We start from the raw sequence: 15,769 nt of genomic DNA on the forward strand, positions 1-15,769 counted from the left end.
GCGTCATAGCGCTAAAGAGCGCCGATAGCTGGCGCCTCGTTAGGGCAGCGTGTAGCAGCGGAAGCTGCTGTGTTAATGCGTCCGTCGCCTACGTGGAACGCCGCTAAGCTTGTGGAACGTCGCCACCGCGTTCCACAAGCTGGGCTTGTCGCAACGCAAGCATTTGGCGTACACGCCACGAAACAGGACCTTTGCCTTAGCGACCCGCCAGCAGGGCGTCGCTCGCCAAGCACACTCAGGAGACTGCTGCCGATCCGCAAATCATGCTCCTTTCGCTGTATCGCACTGTGACTTCACCAAACAATTTGCTGACAACCCGTTCGCTGTCGTTCACAGGGCTTGCGAGCGCCTGGGGTTTCGATCGGATTTACGCAATGCTCCACCGCGTGTAATCTAGTGTGAAGTAGATGCGTCTAAGGGTTCCATACCGATGAAATATAAATAGTGATGTGCAGGTTCATATCGCTGCACAATAAACATTCAAATGCACCTGTGAAGGCACATTTGGCTTTCGTGTTTTACCGGTTCCGATGAAGAAAGGATCAACCACATTTTTTCGAGCGCATCGATACCCGCTATACTTTGACTCATACATTCAACAATCGCGCTATGATTCTATGCATTCGCGCATCTCAGCGGGAGACAAGAACAAGTCCCGTTGCAGAGCCCGATTTCGTCTGTAGCGGAAAGTGGATCATCGCTAGGAACGTCGGTTTTTGCTTTAATCTCATAGTGAATTTACCTCGGCGATTACATTTGAATGCTTACCGTTCGGGATGCATGCGTCTTGCTGATTCTCCTCAGGCGTTGGCGTAAATCACTCGGTCTTGTGCGCGCGGAGAGCAGAGGCCGCTACGTGCCCGGGAGATGATTTCGGCGATAAAGAGCTGGATGGGCGGCGAAGGCGAACGCGTACACCGCTTTCCTACCGTTTCCTGCATGTAGGCGCGAAAGAAGGATGAACAGCCACACAGCGGCAAGTGGTCGGAACTGAGAAGGGAACGACGCCGATGGAAAAGCCGTGTGGCTCAGAAGGCCGAAGGTTGGGATATGTGTTAGAAGGCCATGCGGGTTAATTTCATATACATCGTTGATACATATTCACCCCTAAGTGATTAATACCGGTCGATTTTCATTACCCTAGCTGAGAGTTTGATTCCGGCTGTGTCTATTGCGAATCGGGAGGTCGCACTAATAACTGATTTGACTGCTTTCGGTTACGTCATTGCTGGATTGATGAGTGCTGAGGTGGCTGAGATGTTACAAGTCACGCCTACTGGCTGCTGAAGGCACCATGTGGTAAACGCGCAATCACATTCACTGACTTCTGGGGCGGTGACACTCCTAATCCCGAATTGGGTCGAGTAACGGTCCCTTACTGCCCTGCTTGCATTACGCCTGGCGGTAGAAAACTATTGACTGAGCCTATGTGTCTACTTGTTTATTTGCTTAAATGCCCTCAGTGCCACCAGCGTCACACAGATGGCTCGTTGAACAATTATCTACGAGAAATGGCCGTTACTGAAATAGGTATGATCTAGATGGCTGGGATTTAGTCTTGTTTAGCCATCTTTTGTGGTAATAAATTGCAGTGCACTTTTATGCTGCGTCATTGAACGTGGACCTTGATACTTTGACCGATGGGGGAAGAAATATGCGATGTTGAAAAAAAATGGCAAGCTGAAGTTTTCTCCGTCTGCTAAGCACTGATCTTATGAAATTAGCCCCATGATTACCCAGCGTTGAATGTAGGGGGACTCACTCACTAATAAAAATAGTCGGACGCTTTGTACGCCTAAATATACCTGTCATTCATATTCCCTGTTAAAGCGCTGATGGGGCAGTTTCAAAACAATAAAATTGTAGCGAGATGACATCAGCTTCAAAAAATCTGACGTGAATTTATTGTTTATATTGAGTATTTATATTTAGTGTTTATATAACTTCTTTTGCTGAACTAAACGGTTACACTGTATAGCATGCTTCTGTCCATGTGTATTCTATATTGTTCTTGTTTCTTGCATTTTGAATACCTATGTTAGCCTTACGATGAAAACTTGAATTCATTGTAACCACTCCTGTATGGGCCCTGAAGGGCCTCCAGTATGTTGAAACAAATAAATAAATAAATATCAACGCCAATAGATCAATGCCATGAAAGGCACTCAAAATAATGCAATGCTTCACGAAGTTATGAATCGCATATAGATGAAGGAGTAAATTTAACCTGAGAATAGTATAGCGAATCCCCGGTTTCAAGTAAGGGGGGATTGATGTTTAAAATTTAAGCAGTCCGAACATAGGCGCGTGCCACTTTCTGGAGCGATATATCAAAAGGATGTGACGAACTACCTAACTACAACTTTGGATGGGTAAACCCACTCCCGCAGCGATTAAAACAGTATTATTCTGGTTACCAAAGATAGGTCTACGTTATTAAGAACTTGAAGATTCCGTCTGTTGCTGCGGTAGTAGTTAGTAGCTCGTGGGAATTATCTGTCGTTTTAGTTTTTAGTCAATGGCGGCCGCGGTTATAATTAGAGTAGAGCGCTGCGTTACGATCGCCGTGCTTCGGCTGGAATAAAGAGATTGGACAATGATAGAAAAACCAAGAAAGCTAGTTCATGAGCACCCTTTGTTAGACAAAACGTGGGTTAGATGCGAAGTATAACGCCTCTCGCTCTCTAGGTGGTGACACTGTTGCTCCCTACTTCAAATATTGGATATCCGCCGCTGTTACACTTCCATATCCGTGATACAACACAGAACTTGTAGGCAAACCGCAGATTAAAGCTGATTATATTACAATTACTGTAATAATTTTATATAAATAAAGTCGTGAACGTAAAGTAATTGTTCCATATCGGGTACTATTCTCTGTCTCTTCATTAGCTTATATGTGTTTGAGCATGGATCCTCTTCACGAAATCAAACCCCATGTTGCGCGAGCGTACGCATTACTTCAGAACCATGATGTATAAAAGTTATTACGACAATAAACTGGAGTCCTTAATATTTTCTTGAGCAAACAGTTTTGGGGTTGCGGAAAAGCATTGCATCAAGGTCGCATTTTATGACCTATGTATCTAACACCAAGAAAGACGATAGCCCTTACCGGCTCATTTAGAGGGTAAGTAAACTTCCAAATCCCTTTTATGAGGAGGAAGCGGATGAAACCAGAACATTTCACATTGCAATTTCAGCCCGAGACCAAAATAAAAACTGCTGCGAACGTGTGGGAATGACGAAATCGGACAGACGTCGGCGCGTATAACGTGAGGGACCTAGGTTCGACTGTGACCCCGGAAGTGTTTTCTCCTTCAGGCTATAGATGTGCCTTCGCTTATCATCATAATCATCGTCGTCATCGTCGTCGTCGTCATCGTCGTCGTTTTGTGAAATCCATTCGGTAAAGTGTCGTTGCCTGCAGTGCGCCTCCGCGTCAAATCAAACGGAGCCGTTGAGGCATACAAATCTTCGTTTTAGCTAGGTCTCATTTGTCTCCTAAAGAGTCAAATCGGTTATTATTGGTGTTAAACAAAATACAGCCAAGTAGACAAAAATAGACAAAAATATACCCCTGGGTTGAAGGGGAGAGAAAAGCTAGGGGGACGTTAGGGGAGAAGGAAGGGATTGGTTGATTTTTCCGGCGTTTATAAACAATTTGTGTGGTCGTCCAAAATCATCGTAATTGTGATCACGATAGACGACCACAACAACAAAATTTAGCGTCGGAAGGAGAAGCCTCTCGTGTTTGGGGTTCTAATAAGGTTTTAATAGCGAGGGAGATTCATTTCACAACCCCCCTCCCCCACCGATTGTGATAATGGGTAGTCAGTGGGCGGCAGCTCTTTAGGCAGGATACGTAAAATTTAATAGAATTCGCTTTCAGTGAGTTATGAAACCAGCCAGTCGTAATTTTTGTTCAACTGGCCTAACCACAATTTTTATTTATTGATGTATTGAATATTTCCATGTATCTTATCCACGCTTTGCGGTTGCATGGTTACATTGCTTCCTCGGTTTTCGCACGGCTCCGAACTGTAAACAAACAACCAATTTTCCTGGGTAGTTCCAGAAAATGATAATCCTGACGTAAACAAGCACTCTGGCTGCTGTTCCACATACGAAAGATGGTTTCTGCTGTCAGAGTTGTAGGAGGCGAATGTGAATGCCTGGATTTTGTGCGAGCTTAAACTGAAGGCGAAAATAACAGGTAATCTGTGCTGGTCGTTGGCCCTTGGAAACGCTCGAGCATGTCATCCAGTAAAAGAACGCAATACAGAACAGATAAGCAACTGTGCAATCGTCTCTGCTATTAGTCTGCATGAAAAAGCCGGCTACGCCGCAGGAGCTTGCTTGAATGAATCTTGAAACAATTAAAACTCTGAGATGCCCCTGGCCCAGCTGAAAGTCGGTTAGCGCTTGATTAACGCCAAATGCAGGAACCCACCATTTGTGTCCGGGCGTAAGCCAGAAAAGTGGTGTCGAAGATGCACCCTAAATGAACTACCAACCGAAACAAAAAAAATCTTAGCCCATTTCTCAAAAGAACGATGGATAAAACGCCAATCTTTCTCCCATGCAACGCTTGTCTAAGCCAAACTACGACCAACCCTCTCTCAAAGTACAGAAATTCAAACTGCCGAACCCGAAAGCCAACGTCCACTTCAACTCTGCCAAAGTCCAAAGCAAACTTCCAGCCCCACACCACCAAGGTCCAACCCGGCTTAGACAATGCATTTAATCATCATCGTCACTAACAGTATATACTGCCAAGTTATATTTCGCGTAATACGAGAGGTCCGTTGGGAGTTCAAATACGTCGCATTGTTATGTAACGCGGGGTAGGCTTTTTGTATTCTTTGACAAACAAATTGTGTAACGTTAGCTTTCCTGCCTTGCGTTTCACGTGGATGCCAACGCCATCGTGAGGCAAATATTGCTTCTTTTTTTATAAATAAACTACTTGTTTATTTAGTTATGTGATTATGCCTTCTGTCTATTCTGCATTGAACTTCCGGACCCGCAGCCTCCTAGCCAAGACACCCTACCCACCCCTCCCGGCCTTATCTTGCACTATCATCTCAGCTGCATCAAATAACTGATCCTTACCCTTGCCATGGGGCCACTACCCTCCTCCTCTGCAATCGACACGAAGCCGCTACCCTCTGAAGGCTACAAACAATATTATTCCCCCGCTGTAACCTCCTAAGAAAATCTACCTTTCATTTTAGTACACGACCCGTGCCCACTGACCAGTCTCCTGGTACTTATACCAACTGGCATATGAGTGCCAGCAACTCAATCACCTCCCCTCCCTAACAGTACATACAAGCAGTGGTTGGACCGGCTGAACATGTCGAGGACTCATGGGGCGCCAGCCAGGACCAGGACATCTTGGACTAAGGACAATTCAATTCTCCCCTGTTGAGCTTTCATGATCTTCTCGGAGGGCCCCTGCCCCAGATTCATCCCTACCCGCTCCTCCCGTGGGAGGTTACGACAAGCCGCATTCTGAGTTACTCTAAGCCTCTTCCGCCGTAGCGTGCTTTTTTGGTGTTTGCCGACCGCGACTGAGGGTCTGGTCCGTAGTCACATAAACCGATGTGCACTGGAGGTCGAGGCCCACGAACTGATGTATACAACGGCGTTCAAACCGTTCTGCGGTCATTCGCCCCTTAAAAGTATCCTGCTATACTTTTCTCAACTTTTTTTCTAAATCGTAAATGCTTCCAGAAGGTAGTCATCAAACAAAGCCCGCCCTTCGAATGGGGGGTCAGAGAATACCTCAGACCAAAATTACTGAAATAACTTAAAAAGTTGCTCAAAATATTTTTCTGTGTTTCCTGGTCTTGGCGTTCTTCGAGCGATCGAATTACGTCATTCCAGTGATGTCGCCGCTGTTTGACAGCTTCATTTCGGTTGCAGCAATAATGATCTCAAGAGCAAAGCAGAAACGGCAGGCGTATTATCTGCTGCGACAAGAAAATCACGCAGTGGCGCTCCGTGCTGGCGATAACTGCAGCTTTCGCAGTGCTTCCAGGCACGAAATACAAAGTGAAAGGCATTTATTGGAAGTGTTGCCGATTCCCTTAATGGAGGCCTCGTACGGCACTGCTGTTTCCTTTTCCCGGAGCGTGCTTGCTACTTCGCGCTGGGATTTTAAAAAGCAATATTCTTTCATTGCCTACATAAAGCAGAAAACATTTTTCCGGGTCTGCCTTGCTGAATAGCCAAAAAAAGCTCGCTGAAAGGTAACGATGAATAGGAAGCACACTTATGGCTGTGCTGTTTTTCGATATATTTGTTTTGAAGCCATGTCCCACGCACTCCTCAAGCAAAATTTCTGAACATTGTTATTTTTTAAGGGACAGAAGCGAGTCAAGAAGGGCTGCATCGGTAGGTAAACGAAGTCAATACATTTTTTTATTGTGTAACAATTTTTATAAACAAAAATGGAGATTAGTCCTTGAGATACGAACCTAGATTTGTAGCGTTTTCGGAAGACCACGCTGTGTAAACGCCATCCATGCAGTGGGGCCATTGAGGTGACCGTGTAACAGGGGTATTTTACGAGAGTAGAGAAGTGCTTCGATGCATACCGCTAGGCGGACTGCGATGGAGGTAGAAAGGTTGCATGGCAAGCATATAATATGGTCTTGCATTAGATCCAAAAAATACAGCTGACAATATTAGTTATGCAGATATCAGTAAACCTTAAAAGGAACGTTATTAAGACTACCAAAATATGGGAGAATTCTTCTCAGCTCCACACCGGAACCAAAACTCGCAGCAGACTGGATGGCCGAAACCAGCGCGTGGGTACAAGTTTTTTTTTTATACTGCCATGTCCTGTTCCCTCCTGTGTACCTCTAAAAATGTACTTGAAGACCACATAACCTGTCGTCACTGTGGCACAGCACGTGCTTTATTGTTTTTTTTTAGTGTTGCATTTGTGCCCGATTATGAATGTTGTATACTGGAAATGTTTTCTACGTATTGGCATAGATTCTGCGTTTTTCCTGGTGCTTTTTCTTTTGTGCATTCTGCAAATTACAGCAACTCGTTGGCGCGTGTCGGTTTGGCAAAGGCGGCTGTCTTTGGTTGATGTCGCCTTCATATACTACCCTGAAAGTATTCGGTTCACATTGTCGTGTGTGCACTATGCAATCGCCTTTTCTTTTTTCTTGTTATCGTCTGCTAACTTAAACTTCTATTGCAAACCTCGTCGCAATACGTTGTGCTGTTATGCTTTGTAATGCGTGAATTAATTTTGTATGATCTGTATCACTTCGCCATTTCCACCTTACTCAATGCCCTGTAATGGGGCCTCTTTAAGGAATAATAAATAAATAAATAAATAAATATTCCTCGTTGAAGGCTAGGGGAGGGAGATGATCAAAGACATCCTGCTGTTCCTTCAAAACCTACAGTGGCATCAATAAAACCATCTCTCTTCCCCTCTCTCTTTCTTGCAAGCATTGTAACTTGGACGACAAAACTGCTGTATTTCTTGATCTGCAATGCCGGCTCCTGAGTTGAAAATTCCCGCGGAGCTCGCGGTCTGTTTTCGGGCAACACGCATGACCTCAAGAAAAAAATTCCCTCGCACTTCCCCGAGGGGGAGAGTGTGTAAGTGCGAATGCACGGTTGTTGATTGCGCGATTACGGTGGATATCGTGCGATTACGGTGGATATCGTGATCTTGGAGTGGAGAGGAGGCGCCCAACACCCGCAGTCACTGAGCGGAGAGAGGAGGAGGAGAGTAGCGCCTGCCGTTACGGCGAGGGCTACACGAGCGCCCTCACGCGTCGGAATGCGGAGCGCCCGCTACGCGAGCGAGAGCTCTCCCGCCCGAAGTGGAGAGGAGGCGCCCAACACCCGCAGTCACTGAGCGGAGAGAGGAGGAGGAGAGTAGCGCGCGCCCATCTCCCCCGTTGCTAGGGAAGACGAGGAGGAAGACGAGGAGCGCGCGCACCCGCAGCTGTTGCTATGCGGACGACGGCGGCGGACGATTCAGGCTCGCTTAAGAAGTGCATTCGCACTTAAAACAAGACAATCTATGTCAGCCAGCCATGAAGGTACTGATGACTCGTGCTGAACAAGGTTGAACTAAGAAATGGCCAGATTATCGGCTAGTCATGGGCAAACTTAACTTAACCAAATGTAAATGCATGCATGTAGTGCAGCGTACTAATGTTACTAACCCGAATGCATATCTCCTCAATGATAGCCCTCTCTCAGTTGTCTCATCTTATAAAGATCTTGGACTAAACATCACAAGCAACCTATGCTGGAACATGCATGTCGATATTATATGCAGCAATGCTATTCGCATGTTGAGCTACTTGCGTCAAAATTTTCGTCTCCGCCATCGTCACTGAAGCTAACTCTTTACAAAACATTAGTTCGCTCCAAACTAGAATACGCATGCGCCATTTTGGACCCGTCTAAGATCACTCTCGATAATTAACAGCATTGAAGCCATCCAAAATCGTGCAACACGTTTTATCTTATCCAACTACTCCCGATATGCTAGCGTGACTTCAATGAAAACACTTAAATTGCCAGAACTTTCTTTCCTTCCTAGATGCTTCCGCCTTTCACTTTTTCATAAAATATACCACCCCAACCATTTGTTGAAAGAACAGCTTATCACCGAACCGTCATACATTTCCTCTCGCGTTGACCACTGTTTCATAATTGGTGTGCCGTCTTCACTTACTAAACTTTGTAGCAATTCATTCATCCCAAGCACAAGAAAAAAACGGAACCCCCTTCCCGCCACCGTCGCCGCAGTCCTGGGTACCGACACCTTCAAAACCATCATTCATGAAACGCCGTGTTGAAAGATTTCTCTATACCTTGAACATTTTTTGTGTATTTATTCACCCACTCCTTTATATAATGCCTTCGGGCCTTGAAACTGTATTGAATAAATAAAATACATCAATAAATACAAAGATTTGCGCGGAACATGTCCGATACCGGAAGTGTACACTTCTGATAAACCCCGGTGGTCGATCACACTAAACGCGGGAGACACCAAAGCTCGTGTTGTACCCAGCTCTTGTGGGCACATCACAAATCCTGTAGAGTCACTTTTGGTCGCAGATACAGAGGTCATTGATACACAGGAGACCTGCAACTATATAAAGCACGCCACACACGGCGTTTCCTACTCAGGGAACGGAACAATAGCAAGTGGAAGGCCTCAGTTTTTAGAAGGGGGGGGGGGAGGGGGGCGGGGGGGCCTGTCAGCGATGAGATGGGTGCATTCTGGGTGGGTAGTCATGAACTAAAGAAAAGCGAACATGAAAATATGAACGGGAAAACTCCAAATCGTAGAATATGGTTTGCGTAACCGACATAATGTAGCGTTTGTGGTATATTTTGAAAGTCACATTTGCAAACATTGTCACTGCTATAGATGTCTGCCGCAGTTTACTTGCATGGAAAAGAATTGGGCTATTTGTGTTATGATTAATACTTTAGAGTTCGCATTTCTATTGCCATGACAGTACGTTTCACGAAGTTTATATTCGCAGAACAGTTTATATACCTAACATAAGATTACGTAGCAATGTTCGTGTGGAATTACGTACACAGAGACCCAGTGAGGGGTGTTGATCAGAGCTTCGTGCAGTAGCTAATCGAACACAATTTTTTTTGATAAATTAAATGGAATCAAGCGATAGTTGTCAATATCTTCAGAATACACTAAAATTCCAACTGTCTCCTTGGGCTCGCGCCAGTAATTTAGTATGCTGATTACAACTCATGTGTACCCGACAATGTCTGGTGCCCCACTATTTGTGTTTGCATTTGCAGTTCGCATTTGCAGTATTGATCCTCGTAATAGCACTAAGAGCTATGCTTTCAGCGCTCGACAGTGTTCATGGCAGCATTAGTTTAATATGGAGACGCGTGAAAAATTCCCCGCATTTCCCCGAGGCGAAGAATGTGAAAGTGCGAATGTACGAGTTGAATTTGCGCGGTTCGGTAATGTTCGCGAAAGAGAGATCACACACACCACACGCACAACTACAAAGAAAGAAAGATGCATTTATTCACAGACACCTATTTGTGTTGTCGTTGTACTTGATTGCTAGAGCGGATCTCAGCTTTGAAATTTCGTGTCAGTACTCCTTTAAGCAGGTGCATTAGCCCTTCTCACGCCCGATTCTTGGCCAATCCCCCACGTAAGTATGTGCCATGTCAACGGCCAGGCAGCGCGCGCCCATCTCCCCCCGTTGCCAAGGAAGACAAGGAGATTCCTGGCCAATCCCCCACGTGGGTATGTGCTATGTCAGCGGCCAGGCTGCGCGCGCCCATCTCCACGTGCGCGGACATCGCCGGTGGACGCAGGTTCAGGGTCGCTTAAGAAGTGCATTGCACTTAAAAGTCTTCCGCCCCAACCAAGGGAACATGTCCAGTTGTGGTATTCCGTTATAATGAATCAAAGACCACTGCCAGGAATACAGCTTGCTTGCTTCCTCACTTCCTTTTTTACTGTCTACGTAGTCAGGAGGTTCAGTTTCGCATTACTATGCACTGGAGGAATTGACGCTGTGCTTTGCGATCCCTGGGCTCACATCTACAACAGGACATGATTTGTAGATGTGTCTTTAAATTCACCGGGACCGCTCTTAAGGCGATGCGAAAAGTTTTCTCTCCCGTGCTGCCTTGAAACCAGCGGTGGGTGCCCTTTTCAGCGAAAGGCGAAAGGAAGAATCAGAAACCATGGCCAAGGCAACAATTTTCTTTAGTTCTGGTTGCCACCTTTGAATCTCCAAGCCATTTTATTTATTGCTTTTATTTATTTATTTATTTATTTATTTATTTATTTATTTATTTATTTATTTATTTATTTATTTATTTATTTATTTATTTATTTATTTATTTATTTATTTATTTATTTATTTTTGTATGTATTTTTTATTCATTTATTTATTTACCTATTTATTTATTTATTCGAATTGCCGTAACGGCATAATTGGCAATATTTACGCAAATGGTGCCTAATCAATACGGAGGAAAGAAATAAATATCGCTGCATCTAAGTTCCCTCCGACGGTATTATAAGCACTCTATGGAAGCGAGGTACACCTGTGCTTCCCTAAAAAGACGCCCCGTCTCGCACTACTTCGCTCTCCCGAACATAACGTAACCTAACATAAGCTAACGAACTGAAACCAGACATTTAAAATACAAAAAAAAACTTAAGTAAGCCGTGTAAATTATAATATAAACTTGTGAGGGAAATAAGCAAGGCAAAAAGCTACGAAGAAATTTATACACCAGGGCAAGACCTTTTGCTCTGTTTATCCTCGGACGTTGTTCGTTTATCACCGGACGTCGCTCTAGACATGCTTTTAGCGCTGCACTAGAGTTCCGTCACAGAGCATTCTAGACACCGCGAAACCAATTTACCTAAAGAATAATCAACGTCATCCCTATTGATATCATCATCACCAACGATGTTCTAGTACCCCAGGGATGAAGAACATCAGAAACATTGGTGCGCAAGCTTTCGGTCTCGAAAGAAGGGAAAGCCCCGTAAGTACGGAGTTTTACGGAGCGTTACAACGCTTTGTAATGTGTAATTAGGTGAACATAGAGACTAGATGCTCCTTCAGAATGTATGTAACGGCTAAGTAGGGCCGAAGGTGGAATATAGTCGGAGCTTCCGAGATACTTAACCCTTTTCGTATCTGCGTACGCAGCCATGGCGTGTGTCTGAACTTTTAGGGTTGAATGTATACGGCGGCTTTTTATCAAGCGCAGGACTCCCTATCTCAATGTCTGTGGTGTTGTTTGAACAGCAATGACCTGCTTGAATCATTACAACAGCGATCCTCAAAATCCCTGTTGAAGTCCCTGTTTGAGCTATCCAAACGTCATCGTGTTTTCAAATATAGAAGGTGCCGCCACTCCCAGCGATTTTGAGGTGTCGGAAAATGCAATGTAGGCCTCAAGTCTGGCTTAAGATGCCACGAATCTTCGCGCTCAGGATAATATAGATAAATACAATTGATTGCTGCTTTGGCGTCACATGTCGAATTTTTAGGCGCCTCCGCCGAACATAAATGACGATCAAAGAATACGTATACCTACAGTGAGCGCGGACGGAATCGTCGGCAACGTTTGTTCTTGAACTCGGGTGTCACCCAGGCGAGGTGATGTCATTGGTGATTGGTCAATTCTCGGTCATCACAGTGGGTTTCTCGGGAGTTGGCGTGGCTTCGGGGACAGAGAGTAAACACCCAGAAACATTCGCCCTGTTCTTGTTGTTTGCCCCCTCACATAGTGATAACATACGATAATCGGATGCTCCAGGGTAAAAGAAAGCTTCTTCTGGATTGTGGAAATATACTCCCTCTTTGGAGAAACTTCTTCTCCGTTGATAATTTCCCTTGAACTGGAAGACTAGCCCTGCCACCCCAAATCGAGTTGTACATCAATTCGCGCTCATGGGGCAAGCAGTTACCGTTGCGGTTTGCTCAGTTGGTCGAGTTACAGTTGAAAAGCCCCTGTGGCAGGGAGGAACGACGAACAAGGTATTTTTATTTAACTTAAACTTTTATGAGGATGCTGCACAACTTTTAATGTGGCTTTTGGCTCAGTTTGATCAATGTGAGCGTTTTGGTTGCAAACTGTAAGAGTTATTAAACATAGTCGGTTCATAGGTATCTTAAACACGCTATCAGTAACCTGGCAGCGGGTACCTTCATGGCATGTGACTACCGCTCATGTTTTCAGGTTTGCTGACCTCGTCCTTAGCGAAAGATAATTACCTCGCGTTTTACTGCAGTTTCTACTCATCCTACAAATTGTCGGTGTGGGAGTTCATATTTAGTTACGTCTCTGGCATGATTTTTAACTAAAGTGGCACCTTCTTCGTGTAGAGCGAGATGTTTCATGATGATGGCAGTCGATCATGACGTACGTAGGACTGCACGTATTTAGACACAGAGCAACTCATGCACACATAGCATATTATTAACGGGGTGAATTTTAAAAGGGAAGCTTTTTTAAAAGCTTCCCTTTTAAAAGGGCCACCGAACCTGTTGTGAGATTTTTAACGAACAGGCGAATTAAATTAGGGAACAAGACACTACCGAAGCCCTGATATTCGGTAGACTACCATTACCACCCCAGACTATCATTCCCAGGTCTCACTCAGAGACTTGCAACGGGATAAGCCTTTTTTACACCCACGTACCGTTTCTTGCAGGACCTGACCGAGCCCGAGTCCGAGGTCATTCAGTGGCTGAAGGCGTGCTTCATCGCGGTCTTCCTGATGGTGATCATCTTCGCAGTCGCTATTCTTGTCCGCCGTTATTACCCGAGCAACCCGCCTTCTCCTCATCACTCGACAACAAACCGCCCTACCTGGGACGCCAACGGCAGCAACAGCGCTACCATCAACTGGCTCTCGCCGAGGTCTGTGATCAGACCGTGTTCTGCGATCGGGTGCAAGCGGTACGAGCGCCTCTTTCTGGGACAGATCAACGAAAGCGTGGACCCATGCGAAGACTTCCGCGCGTTTGCGTGCACGGAGCAGCCCAAGTGGCGACACTCACTGCGAGGCTACCTGGTCGAGCAGGCGGCAAGAGCGAGGCTTGCGTCTTGGCCATCTTCCGTTGCTTCGACCGCCACTGCGAGGGGTCGCTCCGGTGCTGCCAAGGCAAGCGCTTTTTACCGCTCATGCGCGGCCGACAAGACTCTGCTGGACTTGCATTCCCTGCGTGCCTTCCTGGCCGATGCAGCCGCGTCGCCGTCATCGCCTGCCACGGCGAAAGACTCCATGCCGTTCCACGTGGGTATAATAGTCTTCGTCTGGGCGTGCAGGGGTAGCGTGGTGTTGGCCTTAATTGGTTAGTCAGAATCTCTCTGTCAGTGAGAAACCAATTATCGTCAACCTTCATTGGAAACAAATCATCGACGTTTGTCAGCCCATATAGATCCCTGACCGATCCGCGGCTATGTTCCCGTGACCGCAGTTGCACAACTACAGCAAAACAGAACATCAAAGGGTGTCAGGTTTAGGTAGTCATTCCAACAAGTAGCTACATCAAAGCTGTCTGGGGGGCTAGTTGGTCTCTTGACATAATTGAAAAAATGCGCTAACAGGACGGGACTGAGGGAAGGAAACACAAAACAGCGCAGACTAGCAAACTGAGTTTATTGACCACAGCATATATACTACTACTTATCGGCACGTGGGCAATCAACAAGGAAAGATAAAACACACATCACTAAACGCACAAGCAGCCACATATCGGTCAATAGTCCAGGAACGCGATTTCTTTGGTCGATAGGGATATCGACGCAGCGCTTATGCAATTATCACCCGCATGCGCAATTTCTCGTGCTTCTATAATCTCCCGCGTGAGCGAGTCACGGCTCTTGGCAATCACCTCGGTTTTGTTAAAAAAGGGGTAGCAATTTCTACAATCACGGCAATGAATAGCTAGATGCCCATTGTTAGAGTTCCGGACGTTATTTCTATGTTCTCGTAGCCTATCGTTAATGCATCTGCCGGTTTGGCCGATGTATACTTTTTTACAAAAAAGAGGAATCTTGTACACTACTCCTTCGATGCAGTCCACAAACATGGTGCCGTGCCTAGTGTGACAGTCACTCTCCTTCTTGGGTCCGCAATTAATCTTCCGACAAAGCTTGGACAGCTTGTCAGGCGCTGAAAAGGCTACTTTGCCGCCGGTGCGCATGGCAATCCGTTTCAAGTTGTGGCTTAGCTGATGGATGTAGGGGATCACTGCGGTTCTTTGTTTGCGTGCAGGATCCGCGTACCAGCTGTGCACGTGACACCACGCGCTGCCAGCTTAGCCTCCTTGAGTGCCTTTTCTGCCACCGCCACAACAAGGTGTGAGGGGTAACCTGCCTCGGATAACCGCTCTGCCTGAGCAGTTAGGCTTGCCGTCATCTTGTGCGGACAAGATTTGGAGAGGGCGTTTTTAATGCACAGGGAGGCGATGCCTCTCTTCACCAGTTTCGAGTGAGCCGACCCAAACGGGAGGAGCGGTTTATTTGCCCGAGGGGCATAGGACCAACAAACATGATTGCTGGCGAATTGGAGATCCAAGTTTAAAAAACGAATGTGGGCATCGTGGGGTAATTCGCTAGTGATACCTAAGGGCTGGAGGTGATTACGAAAAAGCGCAATGGCTCGCTCAGCGGGGTTTGTGCAATTTTGCAGCGGGGTTTGTGCAGCGGGGTTTGTGCGCTGTTTTGTGTTTCCTTCCCTCAGTCCCGTCCTGTTAGCGCATTTTTTTCAATTATGTCAAGTAGCTACGCGGCGAACAAAAAAAATATATCAAGAGACCGCCCCGTATAGGTGTGAGTGACGCATTATGCAACGAAAGCAAAATATTACGAAAATGATTCTAGCTCGCCCTACAGCTCGAGCGGCAGCAATAACCGCAGTGGGACGGTGCACATAAACCACGCAGATATAGCTACGTGTCATGCATAATTAAAGAAAACGTTCGAACGAGATACCTAAAAAGGTTGCTTAGCGGAAGTAAGGCATGCTAATAATTATTTGCGTGAAGACACTTGTCACGTGGAATGGTTAATCTCGTTTGATAAGAGATGACTGTACCACCTTTGATTATGATTATGGAGAACTGCAACTGACATTGACGCGTCCTTGGTCCAAAGGAATGAGGACGTATGCACAAGTACAATACTGTCCAATGGAGACGCGCCGGTGCCCAAACTCTGAGACATGGCCACAAAA

The sequence above is a fragment of the Haemaphysalis longicornis genome, unplaced genomic scaffold (genome assembly GCF_048455015.1).
Source record: "Haemaphysalis longicornis isolate Haplotype H1 unplaced genomic scaffold, Haemaphysalis longicornis Haplotype H1 scaffold_5, whole genome shotgun sequence".
NCBI lineage: Eukaryota > Metazoa > Arthropoda > Arachnida > Ixodida > Ixodidae > Haemaphysalis > Haemaphysalis longicornis.